Consider the following 18,883-nt stretch of genomic DNA (forward strand, 5'->3'; position numbering starts at 1 on the left):
ATATTGAAACATATGTTTTATGTCTATTAAATACATATATTCACAAATTTCTATCGAAAGTTATGAGCTGGGCCTGTGCAGTAGCCTAGTGGCTAAAGCCCTTGCCTTGCATGCACCAGGATCCCATATGGGTGCTGGTTCATGTCCCAGCTGCTCTGCTTCCCTTCTAGCTCCCTGACTGTTGTCTGGAAAAGCAGCTGAGGACGGCCCAAAACCTTGGGAACCTGCACCCACATGGGAGACCCTGAAGAGATACCTGGCTCCTGGCTTCAAATTAGCTCAGCTTGGGCCATTGTGGCCACATGGGGGGTGAACCAGCAGATGGAAAATCTTTCTCTCTCCTTCTCTCAATAAATAGGACTCTCCAATAGTAAATAAATAAATCTTTAAAGAAAAGAATGGCTGTGAGTTAAGCCTCCTATAATTATCTGCTGATTTTCTTTATTGATCAGTCCTTTTTTTCCTCCACTCTGCAGTTGTTCTGTCTGCAGCTTAAGATAGGTGGGATAGGTTAGCATGAGAGAAAGAAAAAAAATACTGTCCGCTCTTACTTCCTTAGACAGCAACTTCAGAACTCAACACCCTGTGCCTTGCTGGCATGGAGCTTACAGAATTCCATGAGGTCTGGTTAGAAGTATGGGAAGCAACACCATTGCCAGGTCCTTGCCTCCACAAATTCTGGGCTGTCCAACTCCTGATCTTGACACAGCTAATCCCTGGGTTCTTGCTGAGTTGACCATCAGTTTCACATATAGAGACTCACTCCATGGCTGCCAATAAGCAAGCATGAGACCCACAGAAATGAAGATGGAGTTTGAGAGAGGGTCCACTATGGGTTATTGTACTTCACACTTCCTGCTAAGTGTATCACATGGATAAAGGTTGATTGTCCTCGCCTACCCTGCTCCCTAAGATCCACTGAGAGTCCCAAATATCAAGAGATGCTCTGTAAATCCTGTGATGCACCTGCCTCCCTCCAGGCAATACATGAGTTGCTTATCCCTGTCCCCAGAGCAGTGGACCCTCCAAGTTGACTCCCCTCCTTTTGTCTACTTTCCCCTCTGCCTCTAAATGGTACCCCAAGTTGTGTAAATTATTAGCAATCTGGTCCTGACATCAAGTTAAGCATCTCAATTATTGCTTCTCAACTCAACTGTTTCCAACTTTTCTTCCAAATAGCACTTTTAAAATGACCTCAGTCACTGCTTTTGAAGGACAATAAATCTCCATGCTGTATTTGCCAAGTGTACTTCCAGCTGTCTCTCCACAAAAAAAGCAGGTCGGTGTTCAGACATGCACACTAAGCAACTGCAGGAAACTGCATCCTCAAGTGTCAGCCACCTCTTCCTTGTCCCCTGTCCTACTGGGATGTTGCACCCTGTCTGAAGCTTGCTGCCTCAGATGCCACCACTCACCTCCTGCTTCTGAAGGCTTCAAGGCCTCCAATGTGGGAAGGGAAGTCAACCTTCTGCAATGGACTGGACAGCATGACATGGAAGCTCCAGCCAAGGAGCTGTGGGAGTGATTGATCCTTCCTTGCAGTAAGTCAGCACCAGCTCCTGTATCTATATCTCTTCTTTCTCTTTCCATCTCTGGCTGGCTATCCAAAATACACTGCCTGCAGCACCTGGTAGCACCTAGTATCTAGTAAGTTTCACTCTTATTCCATTGCTTTGTTCAGGACAGATTTTGGCTCAAAGCATCAAATAACTACTGACCTAAATCATTATCATTATTGTTATTATTTTATCATCTCACTAACAGACAAGCTATAGAGTAATACACATGAAGAGAGAGAAACTGAATCATCTATATGCAGAACTTGAAATACGAGCTTTTGGGTGAGGCACTAGTTATAGATAGCATATCAGTTACAAAACTGAGGTGTTTTTTTTTTTAATTTAGCTCAAAATTGCTACTTGTGCAATATTAATCCTCTTCTCCTAAGGGAACACTCTACCAATACATGGCATTTATCTTCACTATACATGTATTCTTTGCCAAACCCATTTGAAAGCCATTCGTTTGGAAGGTTTATCTGATCAATCTAGTTGACAGCCAAGATACCTTCCTGCTCTGTAGTCAAAATTTGGAACAAGAGCTGGCATTGGGTGTAGCAGGTAAAGTCACTGCCTGCAATGTTGACATCCTATACAGGCGCCAATTCTTGATCCGGTTGTTCCAGTTCCTATCCAGGTCCCTGCAAATGGCCTGGGAACACATCAAAGATGGTCCATGTGTCAGGACACCTGATAATCAATTGGGAGACAAAAATGAAGCTTCTGGCTTTGGCTGGGCCCAGTCCTGACCCCTATGGCCATCAGCAGAGTGACCCAGCAGATGGAATATCTCTCTGCATCTTCTCTCTGTAACTTATTTTCAAATAAGTAAGTATTTTTTAAAAAAAAACCCACAGAATTTGGAACAAAATATTGACAGAATTGGATCCCATATATAAGAAGACAAATATGAACTAAAGCTTAATAACATTGCAGATGAGATAATAATTATCAAGATGAAAGGTACACTGAAAGCTATCAAAATAACATCTATATAAAAGGCACCGAAAATGATAGTTACGGTTGAAATGAATCAACCTAGCTCATTAACTTGCTCTTTTTTCCATGAGTAAAGAATTGCTCCAGGGTATAGTATGATGTAATGGTTGAAAAGGTTGTGGAGCCAGACACCCTGCACCTGAACCCCACGTTCCAGCTCTGCCCTCTGCTCTTCACTTCTCAGGGCCCCATTACACCTTGTGTTGGAAAGGGGCAGTAACACTAGTATATTTCAAGGAGTTTGAGGATAAATTGGGTAGAGTAATGCATGGCACACAGAGAGTATTTGCTACATCCTAGTAGTACTATAGTACAAAGCATCACTATAATAGTAGAATATTCAATAATAGTTCACAGTATTGTTATTCTTCATCTACTTTTCCAATTTTCATTCAGCTTTACAACTAAAAATGCAACATTGCATGGGGTTGGCATCATGGTGCAGCAAGTTAAGCCACTGGCTTTAACACTAGCATCCCATATGGATGATGATTTAGATCTTCTGCTAATATGCTGGGAAAGCTGAGGAAGATGGCTCAAGGGCTTGAAGCCCTGACATCCACATGGAAGACCAGATATAGTTCTAGACTCTTGGCTTCATCCTGACCCATTCCTGGCCATCCTGGTCATTCAGGGAGTGAACAGCAGATTGAAGACTCATTCTCTCTCTGTGTCTCTTTCTCTCTGTGTGATATCCCTTTCTCCCTGTAGCCCTGCCTTTCAAATTTGTATAATTTAAATCATCTACTTTGGCAGGCTAAATTTTCCCTTAAAGTAGTCTTGGAGGGAGATAAGTGGCTGAGTGGTTAAGGTCCTCTTGGAACAGCCACATCCCACTTCAGAATGCCTTGTTCAAGTCCTGACTCTTCTGCTTTCAGCTCAGCTTGCTGCTAATGTGCAGTCTGCAAGCCAACAGGTGATGGGTTCCTACCCCACCTGTGTAGGAAACCCAGAACGGGAACCTGGTTCACTTCATTCACTTCAACCTTGCCTAGACCAGGTTGTTGTAGACATTTGGGAGTAAAAAAAAATAGCCAAGGGAAGATCTCTGTCCATTTCTCTCTTTCTGCCTTTTAAATGAAAGGAAAATAAAAATTTGAACATCTCATTAATTTTTTCTCTTCACTACTTACCTGAAAAAACTTACTAAAATATTTGTTCATAACTTGATATATATATATACATATATATTTATCATGACTTTCTAGTAATGCTAATTCTTATAAAACAAGTATTTTCTCAACATTTTTATGTTGTACTGATGGAATATTTTTATTCACTAGAAAAAGATTTGCTGTATGCTAGTGCGGGATAGCTTTTTCTAAGACCATTCTAATTGTTCACCTGTTTCTTTTATAGGCAGGATCATAATTTTCGTGGCTTTGTTCTGCCATGAAAAAAACAGTAGACTTTGACCACAAAAGAATACCAAACAGCCCTTTAATTCTGGCACTTCCTACCCCTGAGTTAAAAAACAGGCTGGGACTATAGAAGAAATAAAGATTAGGTGGTAGTGTTTATAATCTTGAGTAGAAGCATATCCCAAGCTAGCACCCCTTTTAAAACCATCATGCTGAGAACTATGATTTACAGTCCATTGATTTCACTTTGCCTGGCCTTTGAAAGAAAAGTACTGCTTGAACTTTAAGCATAGTTTGTTTTTTAACTACTGTTTCATTGGGTTTTGCAATTCCTAAAGCCACCATTTGATCCCAAATAACATTTGCAAGATGCACACTTCACTAACTATGCATATGTATTACCTATGGGTAAGGTCATAACAAACAAACCCAGTAGGTGGAGCAAAGACAAAGCAACAAACCTCTGTCCCCTCCCCAGTTTCTACCTTCTCCGGAATTTGTAAATGTACAAAAAGCAGAGGAGCGACCAGTGACAAGAGAAATTCTTATTCTTGGAAACAACTTAGCCAAAGGCCTACATTAAATGGCTAAGACATTGGATGTTAATGTAATGATCATAGGATGAAAAATGTAACCTAGTAAACATTAAATTTCAAAAACATTTGCCCTACAAAAGTGGCTCACAGCCCTGGCACCATTAGAATCACCTGGAAACCTTTTTCAGAATACCACATCTTGGGCCCTGCTCTCTGTGAGACTCTGCCTTCACTGTTTTGGGCTGGGGCCTGAGCATTGGCATTGAATCAGTAAGATGGGAGAAGGGATTAAGAATGGGGTACATCAGTTAAGATGCCACTTGGGGAGGAGAGGCTGACACAATGACATAGTAGGCTAATCTGCCTGTGGTGTCAGCATGCTGTGTGAGCACTGGTTCTTGTCCCTGCTGCTCCACTTTGATTGAATTTCCTGTTTATCATCTGGGGAAGTAGCAGAGGATGGTCATGGTCCTTGGGCCTCTACACAATGCATGAAGATCCAGAGTAAGCTCCTGGCACCTGCCGTTTGTCAGCTTGGCTCTAGCTGCTGTGGCCACTTTGGGAGTGAACCATTAGATGGAATATCTCTCTGTTCTTTCTCTGTCTCTCTTTCTGTAAATTTACATTTCAAATAAGAGTAAGAAATCTTTTCTTAAAGATGCCACCTGGGATACCTGCACCTAAACCTGAGTGCCTGGGTTCATGTTCTGGTTCTGCTTCTGATTTGGCTTCTTGCCGTTGCACACTCTCGGAAGGCACCAGGTGATGTCTCAAGCACTTGGGTCCTTGGCACATGGGAGGCACACACTGAATTCCAAGTTCCTGGATAAAGTGCAGAGAACGTTGATAACATCTTAGATTTGAAAGTAAGAAGTTTCCACCTCCTTAGCCAAACATTTTATCTGGCTTTATTTATCTTAGTGTGTGACTTCTGAAGAATCCAACACCCCATACTGAACTTGAGAACACAAACATACATCAAACTTAAGGAAAATCATCTAGACGTTTTAAATTGGATCAATTAAAAACTTGAAAAGCAAGAGAGTTTCCAGCTGGACAGATTTGGAGATAGGAACCACAAAGGGGCACTTTCACAAAGCCTGAGCATTTGAACCTTAAAGAAAAAAAACATAAATAATATATTTAATTAGATTTGAATATGCAAACAACAGGTATATAGTGCTAACATTACGACCAGCAATAACATAAATACAGTCTGATTCCTGAGTTAGTGCTAAGAATTATGTCTTGTGAGGAAAATTTGTCACTTCTTAAAAGATTCTGAATTAAAATATGCAGTTTTCCCCAGATTTGAAGTGAGTCTCTATTTGAAGGCAACCTGAAAATACGACTCCATCTGAGAGACACCTGTAACCTTCATATTCTAATTCCTGTGCTCACTTTCCTGAGAACAATAATGCCCTTTCTAGCATGAGTTATCTGAAGGAGGGGTTGTAATCATCTGACATCATTGCTACTTCCCTGTACACCTATATACAAGCTGTTCAATGCCATCACTATCACTGATAAAATCATGTTTGGACAAGAAGATATCACCTCACCCCTGTTGGAATGGCTATTATTAAAAAGAGAAACAAATGCTGACAATGATGGAGTAAAGGAACTCTTATACAGGGTTGCTGAGAATGCAAATTAGTGCTACCACTGTGGACAACAGTGAGGACATTTCTTTAAAAAATAGAAATAGAACTGCCATATGATCTGGAAATCTCACTACCAGGGGATTGGTTTTGTGACATGGCAAGTAAGGTCACTGCCTGATGCCAGCATCCTTGTGGTCATCAGTTTGTGTATCAGTTGCTCCTCTTCCAGTCCAGCTACCTGCTGATAAACCTTGGAGGGCAGAGGAAGATGGACAAGTGACTGGGCCCCTGTCACCAAGTGGAGATCTAGAAGAAGCTCCTGGTTTTTGGCTCCTAGTTTCAGATCTGCCCAGTATGCCCACCCAAGAATAATCACATATCTAATTCACGATGGTCAGTGCCAAACACCCATGCTAAACATCGGTCTGGAATGTTCCCTTCTTTCTGACAGCACTCAACTGCCTTCTCTTCTCTTTCAGATCTCTTCCGATTTCATGTTTCTGCTTACATAAGCTGGGCTGTCAGGAATGCTTCTGCTTCATTAATCTTAGCAATCTGATCAGACAGCATTTTCTTCCATGGTAAATGTGTTTCCTCCTTGGCCTAGGGGCTGCTCACTCCCTTGATGTTGCTGTTTCATTTAAGTTCACAGCTGGCGTGTCTGTGAGCTGATGCTGAAACCCATGTGTCTGGCCCATGACATAAGATGTCATTCAAGCGCTGGAAGCCTAATTCAGGTCTTATACAGGAGGTTAAAAGACTTGGCAATCTGCTATTACTAATCAGTGTACTTTTTATTCTCCTCTTTCTCTGAGAATTTTTCCAGCTTGGCCAGATCTCAAGGTGTGGCTCCTATTCCTCATTGCCTCATACCATGTGATGAAATGAGCTTTACATGATCAAGTTCACTCTGTTTTGTTTTTACTGCTGTTGCATTCTCTGTCATCTTCAAACAAATGCTTTTAGTAACATTTGCATCCAACAAACACTGAGACAATTCCAAATATTATTTGCTTAAAGTCATCACTGCTATAAAATGGAGACAAAGGTCCTCATCATTTGTAGGTTAAAAGATGATAATAGGAAGAAGGAGAAAGGGGAAGATGACAAAAAGACCTTTCTAAAAATCTCAGAGCAGTTTCCTCATGTAATATTTAGCTCATAACTTAGGAATATATGCTCACTGTGAAATATCTTGGCAGAGAAACAACATCTGAAAGCTACATAACAAATTCATGGGTTTCAAAATGAGTTCATCTCTCCTTGTTCATTTCCTTCAAGCAGAACTATTAGAACTTAATAGGGGAAGTTGACCTTTTTGCCCTTGAAATAAAAAAATTCAGTACAACAAATACATATAATAATGAAGGTCAGCCACCTTCTTTACATAAAGGGCTCCTGAAATAAACCATCTCTCCTTCTCACCATTTCAATTCCCCCTCTGAATAGCACTCAAGAAAATAAAGCTAGATGTGCCAGTTAGATATGTAAGTAAATTCTGTTTATTTATCCGGAAACAAGCTCTTCTGTAAGTCCAAGTGTTAGCAGAATTAATTGCAATATGTGTTTTTCAAAAAATCATTACAATGTGTTAACCCTTCCAAACACACACACACACACACACACACCATCTTTGAAAATTGGTATTTGTGGGCCCCGCAGCATGCCCTAGCGGCTAAAGTCCTCACCTTGAACGCGCCAGGATCCCATGTGGGTGCCAGTTCTAATCCCAATGGCCCGACTTCCCATCCAGCTCCCTGCTTGTGGCATGGCAAAGCAGTCCAGGATGGCCCAAAGCTTTGGGACCCTGCACCCACGTGGGAGACCTGGAAGGAGCTCCTGGCTTCTGATTGACTCAACTCCAGCCTTGTGGCCACTTGGGGAGTGAACCATCTGACAGGAGATCTTCCTCTCTGTCTCTCCTCCTCTTTGTATATCTATCTGCCTTTCCAGTAAAAATAAATAAATCTTTAAAAAATATTTTGATGGTTTCTGGGTGTAGAATTAGGTTCTTGATCCATTTAGAGCTGATTTTCGTATAATGCAACAGGCTTAGGTCTTCCTTCTTAATTCTGCAAACTGATATCCAGTTGTCCCAACAGCATTTGTTGAACAGACCAGGCTTTTTCCCTGGATTGTTTTCAGTTTTCTTGTCAAGGATTAGTTCACTAAACATGTGAGGGCTGCCTTCTGGTGTTTCTGTTTTGTCCCATTGATCTTTTGTTTTGCTATACCAGCGTCAGACACTTTGATAACCACTGCTCTGTAGTATGTCTTGAGTTCTGTAATTGTGATTTCTCCAGCTTGGTTTTTATTCAACAGGATAGCTTTGACTATTTGTGGTATTTTGTGATTCTAGATTAACTTTTCTATCATCTTTTCTATTTCTGAGAATAATGTTGTTGGAATTTTTATTGGGATTGTATTCAATCTGTATATTGCTTTTGGTAATATGGTCATTTTGATGATGTTGATCTTGCCAATCCAGGAACATGGTTTCTCCATTTTTTCTTTTTTTTTTTAAGATTTATTTATTTTTATTACAAAGTCAGATATACAGAGAGGAGGAGAGACAGAGAGGAGGAAGATCTTCCGTCAGATGATTCACTCCCCAAGTGACCGCAATGGCCGGTGCTGTGCCAATCCGGAGCCAGGAGCCAGGAACTTGCTCAGGGTCTCCCACATGGGTGCAGGATCCCAAAGCCTTGGGCCATCCTGGACTGCTTTGCCATGCCACAAGCAGGAAGCTGGATGGGAAGCGGAGCTGCTGGGATTAGAACCAGTGACCATATGGGATCGTGGCACATTCAAGGTGAGGACTTTAGCCACTAGGCCACACTGCCGGGCCCAGTTTCTCCATTTTTCAATGTCTTCTTTTATTTTCTTTTTAAATGTTTTATAGTTTTCATCACAAAGGTTTTCCACATATTTAGTTAGCTTAATTCCTACGTATTTAAAATTTCTCTCCGCTATTTTAAAGGGGACTATACTTAAAATTTCTTTCTCAGCCATGGAATTATTTGTGTATACTAGTGCCATTGATTTGTGTTCATTGATTTTGTATCTGCTACACTACCAAAGTCTCTTATAAGTTCCAATAATCTCTTGACTGAGTCTTTTGGCTTTTCTATGTAGAGAATCATGCCATCTACAAATAGAGATAATTTCAGTTCCTCATTTCCACTTTGGATTCCTTAATTCCCTTTTATTGGCTAATACATCTGGCAAAGACTTTCAATACTATAATGAAGAGTAGCGATGACATTGGACATCCCTTTCTAGTTCCAGATTTTAGTGGGAAGGCTTCCAATCTTTCCCCATTTAGTATGATGTTGGCATTGGGTTTTTCATAAATTGCTTTGATCATGTTTTGGATGTTGCTTTTATACATGTCTTGCTTAGGGTTTTCAGCATGAAGTCATGTTGCATATTATCAAATGCCTTCTCTGCATCTATTGAGAGGATCATATGGTATTTATTTTTCAATTTGTTGACGTGGATGTATCACATTTATGGATTTGCAGATGTTGAACCATCCCTGCATGCCTTGGATGAATCCCACTGGTCTGGGCGAATTATTTGCCTGATGTACTGTTGAATCTTGTTGGCTAGTATTTTATTGAGGATATTTGCATCTATGTTAATCAAGGTTATTGGTCTGTAGCTTTCTTTTTCTGTTTTTTCTCTATCTGGCTTTGGTAATAAGGTGATATTGGCTTCATGGAAAGAGTTTGGCTTTTTACCAAGATGGCGCCGAAATCGAAGAAGGAAGCTCCTGCCCCTCACAAAGCCGAAGCCAAAGCCAAGGCGCTGAAGGCCAAGAAGGTGGTGCTGAAAGGTGTCCACAGCCACAAGAAGAAGATCCGCACATCCTGCACCTTCCGGAGGCTCAAGATGCAGTGCTTGCACCGGCAACCCAAATACCCCGGAAGAGCACCCCCAGGAGGAATAAGCTTGACTACTATGCCATAATTAAGTTCCCCCTGACCACAGAGTCTGCTATGAAGAAGATAGAAGAAAACAACACACTGGTGTTCATTGTGGATGTCAAGTCCAACCAGCACTAGATCAAACAAGCCGTGAAGAAGCTCTATGACATTGATGTGGCCAAAGTCAATTCCCTGATTAGGCCCGATGGAGAAAAGAAGGCATAGGTGTGGCTGCCTCGAGATTATGAGGCTCTGGATGTTGCCAACAAAATTGGGATCATCTAAACTTCATCCAGCTCTCTAATTCTAAATATATGTTTTTCACCATAAAAAAAAAAGGAAGAGTTTGGAAGGATTGCTTCTCTTTCTATTGTTTGGAAAAGCTTGTGGAGGATTGAGGTAAGTTCCTCTTGAAATGTTTGATAGAATTCAGCAGTGAGACCATCTGGTCCAGAACTTTTCTTGGTTGGGAGAGCTTTAATTACTGATTCAATCTCAGTGGATGTTATCAGTCTATTTAGATTGTTAATTGCTTCTTGATTCAATTTTGGTGGATTGTATGTGTCCAGAAATCTGTTCATCTCTTCTAGCCCTTTTGTTTGCATATAGTTGCTTGTAATAGTTCCTGATGATTCTCTGTATTTCCAAGGTATCTGTTATTATATTTCCTTTTTCATCTCTGATGATATTGGTGAGTTTTTTCTACCTCCTTTTTTTTGTTAGTTGGGCTCATGGGGATTCTATTTTCTTGATTTTCTCAAAGAACCAGCTCTTTGATTCATTGATCTTATGTATAGTTATTTTGGTCTCTATTTGGTTTATTTCCTCCTTTATTTTGATTATACATTTTTCCTACTAATATTGGGATTACCTTGTTATTGTTTTCCAGTGCCTTCAACTGTAAGGTTAGCTCATTTACTTGGTGCTTTTCTAGTTTTTTAATATAAGCACTGATTGAGATGAACTTTCCTCTTAACTCTGCCTTGATTGTGTTTCTTAAGTTTTTATATGTTGTACTGATGCTTTCATTTGTTTCAAATGCTTTTCAAATTTCCCCTTCGATTCATTTTCCCCTTCGATTTCATCTCTAAGCTATTGTTCATTTAGTAATAAATTATTCAGTCCCCATGTGTTTGCGAGTCTTCCTTGTTGTTTTGACTTCTTGGTCTCCAGCTTCATTTCATGATGGTCTGAGAAGATGCACGGTATAATTTTGCTTTTTTAAAATTTGCTGATGCTTATTTTGTGGCCTATAACATGGTCAATTCTGGAGAAGGTTCCATGTACTGATGAAAAGAGGTGTATCCTCTATCTGTAGCATGAAAGTTTTGGTAGATATCAACTAAATATCCATTTGCTCTAGAGTTTGGGTGAGTTCTGTTGTTTCTTTGCTGAGTTTCTTTCTCTTTTCAGTCCATTGATGTTAATGGGGTATTAATGTCCCTACTGTGATTGTATTGGAGTCTATTTCTCCTTTTAAATGCATTAATATTTGTTTCACGTAGATAGATGCTTTGGCATTTCGCACATATACATTTATTGTGGTGATCTCTTCTTGCTGAATGGATCCATTAATCATTATGTGGTGTCCTTCTTTACTTCTTTTGATGTTCTTCACATCAATGTCTATATCACCTGATATAAGAATGGCTACACCCAGACGTTTTCCTTACCATTTGCGTGGAATATCTTTTTCCATCCTTTCTCTCTCAGTTTCCTCTGATCTTTGTTGGTGAGATGAGTCTCCTGTAAGCAGCAGATAGATATGATTTTGATTTTTGATTCAGTCCTCTAATCTATGGCATTTAACTGATGAGTTTAAGCCATTTATATTCAGAGTTATTATGGATGGGTGGCAGTTAGGTCCTGTTATTTTAGCAATGGTTTGTTCTTTTATTTTGTCTTCTGATAGCCTTTTAATAGAATGTTTTCTAATTTGCCTTTGGTTTTGGTAGTCGCTATTCCTTTTTTCTTTCATGAGAACATTTTTGAGTATCATTTTTAAGGCAGGTTTAGAAAAGGTGAATTCTTGGAGTTATTCTTTATTGTGGAAGAATTTTATTTCATTTTCAAAAAAATCCTTTTAAAAATCTTTTAAATTTTTAAAATTTTAAATCTTGAAAAAAATATATTTAAAATGTTAAATCTTTTAAACAAACAAGGGCCCAGTGGCATGGCCTAGCAGCTAAAGTCCTCGCACTGAATGTGTCGGGATCCTCTATGGTCACTGGTTCTAATCCCAATGGCCCTACTTCCCATCCAGCTCCCTGCTTGTGGCATGGCAAAGCAGTCCAGGATGGCCCAAGGCTTTGGGATCCTGCACCCATGTGGGAGACCCAGAAGAAGCTCATGGATTCTGGCTTTGGATTGGCACAGCACCGGCCGTTACGGTCACTTGGGGAGTGAATCATCTGACGGAAGATCTTCCTCCTCTCTGTCTCTCCTCCTCTCTGTGTATCTGACTTTCCAATAAAAATAAATAATTTTTTTAAAAAATAAGTAAAACAAACAAAACAGGGCCCAGCATGGTGGCCTAGTGGCTATAGTCCTCACCTTGAATATGCTAGGATCCCATATGGGCACCGATTCCAATCCTGGTAGCCCACTTCCCATCCAACTCCCTGCTTGTGGCATAGGAAAGCAGTTGAGCATGGGCCAAAGCCTTGGGACCCTGCACCTGCATGGGAGAGCTGGAAGAAGCTCCTGGCTCCTGGCTCTGGATCAGCTCAGCTCTAGTTGTTGCGGCTGCTTGAGGAGTGGATCAGTGGACAGAAGATCATCATCTCTGTCTTTGCTCCTCTCTGTATATCTGACTTTCCAATAAACATAAATAAATCTTCTAAAAAATGAAAAGGGGTATGTGTGTGTGTGTGTGTGTGTGTGTGTGTGTGTGTGTGTGTGAAAACTCCTTAAATAATGTAACTAAATAAACTCATGAGTTTTCTCATCTACTCACTGGAACTGCTAAATTCACAAAGCATTGTCTGTCCTCTCTGTAACTCTGCTTTGCAAATAAACAAATAAATAAGATCTTAAAATAATAAAGAAAAATACTGAACAAACTCTCCTCTTTTAATATATTTTAACAACATACAAGTGACCTAAGGAAAAGTAGAAAAGAGAGCCGCCCAAGGTGAGGAAAATCTACAATTCCCCACATGAATCCTTACTGAAAACATGGTCTATGGAATTAAAATGAATCAGGCTACAAATAACAGTGCTATGTTTTCCCTGAATTAAAAAAAAAATTAAATCCTTTGAAGCCTTGCAAAATTGATTAATTGAAGTTAATCTCCACAGTTGGACACTGAGTTTATATTCTCAAACACCAGGATATAAACATATCAACAAAAAAGCACTTGTGAATGAGGTCTATTCTTTTGGCCAATAAAATTTATTAAGTGCCTAGCGCTGGTCACGGCTCAGAGCAAAAAGGCTTTTCTTGACTTGCTGAGAGTTTGTTTCTCTGCCAGAGTCCAAAGAAACCGTTTGAAATGTCCACCCTTTCTTCCAGTTTTCTCTCTGTCCCAGGAGGGGCATTCAAATAAAAGCAGCCAAAGATGAGGCTTTTCAGTGGTACCTTGAAAACTAATATCTAGCTCCGACATGACTCAGCTGCTAGATATTCTCAAGTCCCTCCTTTTTCTCTTTTTATTAGTAACAGAATTTTGGATTTCATCTGAAATGATTTATTAACATGTGTGAACTTTAACATACAGACAGACTTTGCAAAGTTAATTTTTGCCAAGTTTTTCCTTTACAAGTTTCTTTCTTGATTGTAACCATACCAGAAACTCCCACTTTGTCATAAAACTAAACACTGTGATGTTCTCCAAACTTATTTATTTGTCAGGCTTTTGCAAATGGTTGAGAGATTGCACAGAATCTTTGCACAATGTGACATTCTTTACAAAGTAGAGAAATTAAAAAGCAGCTTCCATTTTCATAATACCGTAATCCACTTTAACACCAAAGAAAGCACCAACAGAAATTGGAAAATTCAAAGAGATCACTACACAAATCTCTCAATAACACAGTGCTTAGCAAAGGCAAAACCAAATTTTTTCCATCTTTATTAGCACTATTTCTAAGGTATTAACTAAAAAAACCTTGGAGCAATCCTTCCAAAGAGTCATTCCTTAGAAGATTAACATGTTGTCTAAGTGCAATCTGAAGTAACTGCAACGAATTCTGCAACACTTAGAACATGCAAGCATTTGGGTTCTCCTTGGTGATCAGAATCTCTGCTTCTCACCTGAAAGTTGCTTTCTAAGTTAAGTGGTGTACATTTTCCTTACCTTGTAGTATAGCATCATTGAGATTTTCCATGGGGGACCCAAGGGACGGTCCTGAATGACCACATGTTTATGCAACAAGTGTGTTTAGTGGTCCTGTTTATTGTACCTTTTATGATTAGACTACCTAGTCCAGCTGGCTGTGTCCAGTCTTCAAGCTCCAACACCAACAAGGGGCAAGTGCTGCCTGCATGTGCTGTCGACAGCCCTTACTACACAATCCTGTGGCAAACAGGGGCTGAGAAACATCTGTTGAAGTCTCATATTGCTCAGCTCTCTCAACCCAGACCACAATTGCCAAATAGCTTTATAATCATTTTTCCTTGTGGCTATAATTCAATCCATCAAGCAGATTATTATTTTCTCATCTTCTCATCTTACTTTTTTTAAAGGTTTATTTTTTACTTATTCAAAATGGAGTGTGACAGAGAGTAAGAGAGGGATAGAATGGTTTACTCCCTAAATGGTCACAACAGCCAAGACTGGGCCAGGCCAAAGCCAGGATCTAGGAGCTTCTTCCAGGTCTCCCACACAGATGGAAAGGGCCCCAGTGCTTGGGCTGTCCTTTGCCATTTTTCCAGGCACATCAGCAGGGAGCTAGATCAGAAGTGGAGTAGCCCATATGGAATATCAGCATTGCAGGTGATGATTTAACTCAATATGCCACAGTGACTACCCTTAACATAAGGCAAATGAGACAGAGGAAAGGAGAGTGAAGCAAGATATGCAATAAGTAATTCAGTTACTGCATTAGGACTAGAGGCTGTGGGTTACCTATTAAGCAACATAAGGGGTTCATAGATGCTGTGCATTCCAGTGCATTTCCACACACATTTTCAGTCTCCTGAGACAATATCTCTCTAACCCACTCATATTCATTCTGCAGCAGGCATGGTTGTGAACAGTAATATTTGCTGAAGACCAAGCATTTATTAGTCTTCTGACCAAGCACACCCGTAAACAATACATCATATAAAACATCTTGTGGTCTATAAATAAGCATTGATGTGATTTCCTTCTTAAACATATATTGGATGGTCGAAATCATAAAACCAGAATTTGAAATCATAGTCCTTTTCTCTGTTAATCTGCAAGGTTTTCCCTAGTTGCTTGGGTGGTAGATTTTAAACCAATTATGCTTATGTTTTCTATACACCAAATTTTAACAGTCAAAAACTCACTTCTCAGGTGAAATACAAAACGTGTTAGATTACACACCAAAATTTTCTCACAAAGTACATGCTCCATGGGATTATTTAGGAAACTAATCACAAACAAAATCCCAATACAACGCTCTGCAGATGTGGGCAGACCATAGGCGTCCTTTGGGAAGTCAAAGATGTTTGCAGCTTAGCATTTTTGCTTATTCTGTCCAAAGAAATATATTGGAAATTTTCTTTCAAACTTAGCAAAAACATCCAGTGACTGGTCTATTGAGGACTCCACATATTGCTTGGGCTGAGGAATAAGAGGAAACAACTTGCAGGGAGAGAGTCTATTAGGCAGCACATGGGGTCCATAATTGTCTTCACATTGTTCTTTTAGCTGGGACCTTCTCTGCTCACTGGCTTTGCCTTGTCCAAGTTTGGGAAAATGCTCATGGTGCCTGACACTTTGGAGGGTCCAATCTGTGCACGTGTTTCCCGACATGACTGCCTGCCATTCTTACAACCTTGCTAGATAAATTGCTATCACCAGATTTGATAAACTATGAAATACACGATGAAATATGATCCCATTTCAGGGCCACTGCACCCAAGGTCTTATTCTAATCACTGTTCTCTTGGGTGAACCATTGCTGATAAGCACTGCTAAGTCTTGCTCCATCATCTCATTGTAGGTCATTGGCAAATACACTTCTCTCCTTAGTAGAAAATTCCAGAAGCTCAACGTGGCCTAGAAAGCCCTGAAGGGCAGGGTCCTTGTGTTCTTCTCCAATGTGACCTCAAACCAGTGTCTGACCAATGTTTGACCCACCATGTGACCCTCCTCCACTTCAGACGCACAGGGGAACCACCCCAGCTTTCTCCTAGTTCCCCACAAAGCCTATGTTACTCCTTTTGTGCAGGATACTTCCCATCTCCCTTGTACTTGTTCCCCCTCCTTGCAAAACACCAGCGCACATCACACACACACACACACACACACACACACACACACACACACACACAACCCTAACCTCCAAATCTCAGTTTAAAACTTACACTGTGATTACTCCCACAATCACTCCAACCGAAACTGGATCTTCTCATAGCTTAGCTTACCCAACAATTCTCTTTCATAACAACAGATCTCCAGTTGAAAATATTTATATATTTTTTGTGAGTTGATTTTCAAGGTTTTTCCTCACTGGACTAAGAGTAAACAACGTGTCTATTCAGGTCTTCTGCTTCCCACCATAGTCCCAGTAACATATGCAGAAAACAATAAATATTTATTGAATGAATGAATTATATTTCCACACTGCATAGTAGGAGAAACTGTCTTAGCACACAAGCCAAACATCTTCCAAATCTCCAGCCTATTTTTTGCTTTTGTTTATTATTTCTTTGTTTGTTTGTTCGTTTCATCATCCACTGGGTCACTCTCCCAAAGCCCACAATATTCAGGACCTGGCTAGGTTCAAAATCAGGAGCCAGAAATTTAATGCAGGTCTCTTCTTTCAAGTGGCATGGACTCAATTAATTGAGTCATCCCTGCTGCCTCCCAGAATCCGTGTTGGCAAGAACCTAGAGTGAGTAGTCAGGGCCCAGGATTTCACCAAAACGTTGCAGTGTGGCATGAAGGTGTCTTGATCTGGTGTCTGAACTGATAGACTAAATGCACACTGTGTAGTGCAACTGTTTTTAAAAGTTAGGATTTGCTTTTTAAAAAAAAATATTAACTAAAGAAAAGCAGGAATCCTTTAAGAATTTTTAAATTATTAATTAATTTTTAATGATTTTTACATAATTGATTAGGGTGATTAGGGTCAAGGGCTATAGGAAAGGGGGTGAGATCACCATTTCCACTTAGAATTGTTGCAGGTGAAGTTCATGTCCAGAGACAAATCTCCTGCCCTGGAATTTTCAACCATTTTTTTTCTAATATTTATTTTATTTTTATTTGAAAGTCAGATATACAAAGAGGAGGAGAGACAGAGAAGAAGATCTTCCATCCATTGACTCACTCCCCAAGAAGCCACAATTGCTGGAGCTGAGCCAATCTGAAGCCAGGAGCCAGGAGCCTCTTCCAGGTCTACCACGCAAGTGCAGGATCCCAAGGCTTTGGGCCATCCTTGACTGCTTTCCCAGGCCACAGTAGGGAGCTGAATGGGAAGCAGGGCCCATATGGGATCCCGGCACATGCAAGGCAAGGACTTTAACTATTAGGCTACCATGCTGGGCCCTCGGCCATCTTTTTAGACAAGCAACTTGTTTGGCACCTGAGAGGTTCCAATAAGAGAGGGCTAGGAACACCAAGCTATAAAATCTGTTTGCATGATATATAGAAGCTATTTGTACATTTCTCTTTGGTACACTTTCCCCACTTTCTTCTGAATATCTTCCTCCATTTGGAAAGTTACAAAGCATGAAATATTTCTGATAACTGTTGAAGTCTTCAAATGTTGTGGAATGTTAACTTTCATAATGCCTCAATGTTGGTAAGCCCAGACTCCATGGAGCCTCTGTATTGCAACATTCAACTCCAATCCTTCATCTATGGAGCTCTTTACTCCAAGAGCTAAAGGTAATTGTCACTATTTTATCACAGGACAGCAGTTACATTAGTTTTTCACTATATAGCTGTGAGACAAACTGGAATTGTCATGGTCCGGATGTTGAACAGCCTGATCACATTCTCTTCTGAAGCCTTGTCCCTGTGGTGACGTGACAAGAATGGTGCTCAGTTCATAAAGGACACAATTTCATAAGAGGAACTTGATGACCCTCCAAGGGCAGTCATCTGTGCGGAAGAGCATGGTCCTCCAGCCGCTCTTATCAACAGCCCCAGTTCTAGGCAGGCACTGGGTCACATGTGCTCTCCCACAGTTGGCTTCTGACCAATGGCTGTAGTCGCACAAGAAATGCCCCTTAACGTCCTCCAAGGCCACAAGCACGGCTGGTAGCATTGCAAATAATTTGTTAGAGATTCTCACTCTGCGCCAGCTGACTGTACAGTCCTTGGCCATTCTTTTAAATGTAGTTCCTTTGCAGTTCCTAATCAGCTCAGCTGTGCATAATTCATGGCTTCTATTTCAAAAGCGCTATCACAAATCAATAAGAATACAAGCAAAGTCTGTGTCATAAATGTCCTCATACAGACTGCCATCCCACACCATGGCGTTCTCTTCACAGAGGTAACTAGAACAACTGATGTCCCTAGAATACTGTTTCAATTAGTTGAGCCTGAATGAAACATTAACAAGTGTTAAGGAACACTCTGCCCTGGAACTTGGAACGAGGTGACATCACTGACAGCATACTTGGACCACACAGTGCTATGGCACAGTTTCAGGAAGTCTTTTGTATAGGTTCTGTTGAGTTATTTATCAGACTTGCAAATCTGAATTAAACTTCTACCCTATGAATAATTTTTTTTGTATCTATTGAGATCTTCC

General features: G+C 40.4%; 1 pseudogene; it reads left to right on the forward strand.

Annotated features, from left to right (window-relative positions):
• The first annotated feature begins 9,806 nt into the window (after positions 1-9,806).
• Positions 9,807-10,320, forward strand: LOC121147393 (annotated as a pseudogene).
• Positions 10,321-18,883: the final 8,563 nt, after the last annotated feature.

Source organism: Ochotona curzoniae, unplaced genomic scaffold (assembly GCF_017591425.1).
Source record: "Ochotona curzoniae isolate NIBS_2020 unplaced genomic scaffold, NIBS_Ocur_1.0 scaffold_4506, whole genome shotgun sequence".
NCBI lineage: Eukaryota > Metazoa > Chordata > Mammalia > Lagomorpha > Ochotonidae > Ochotona > Ochotona curzoniae.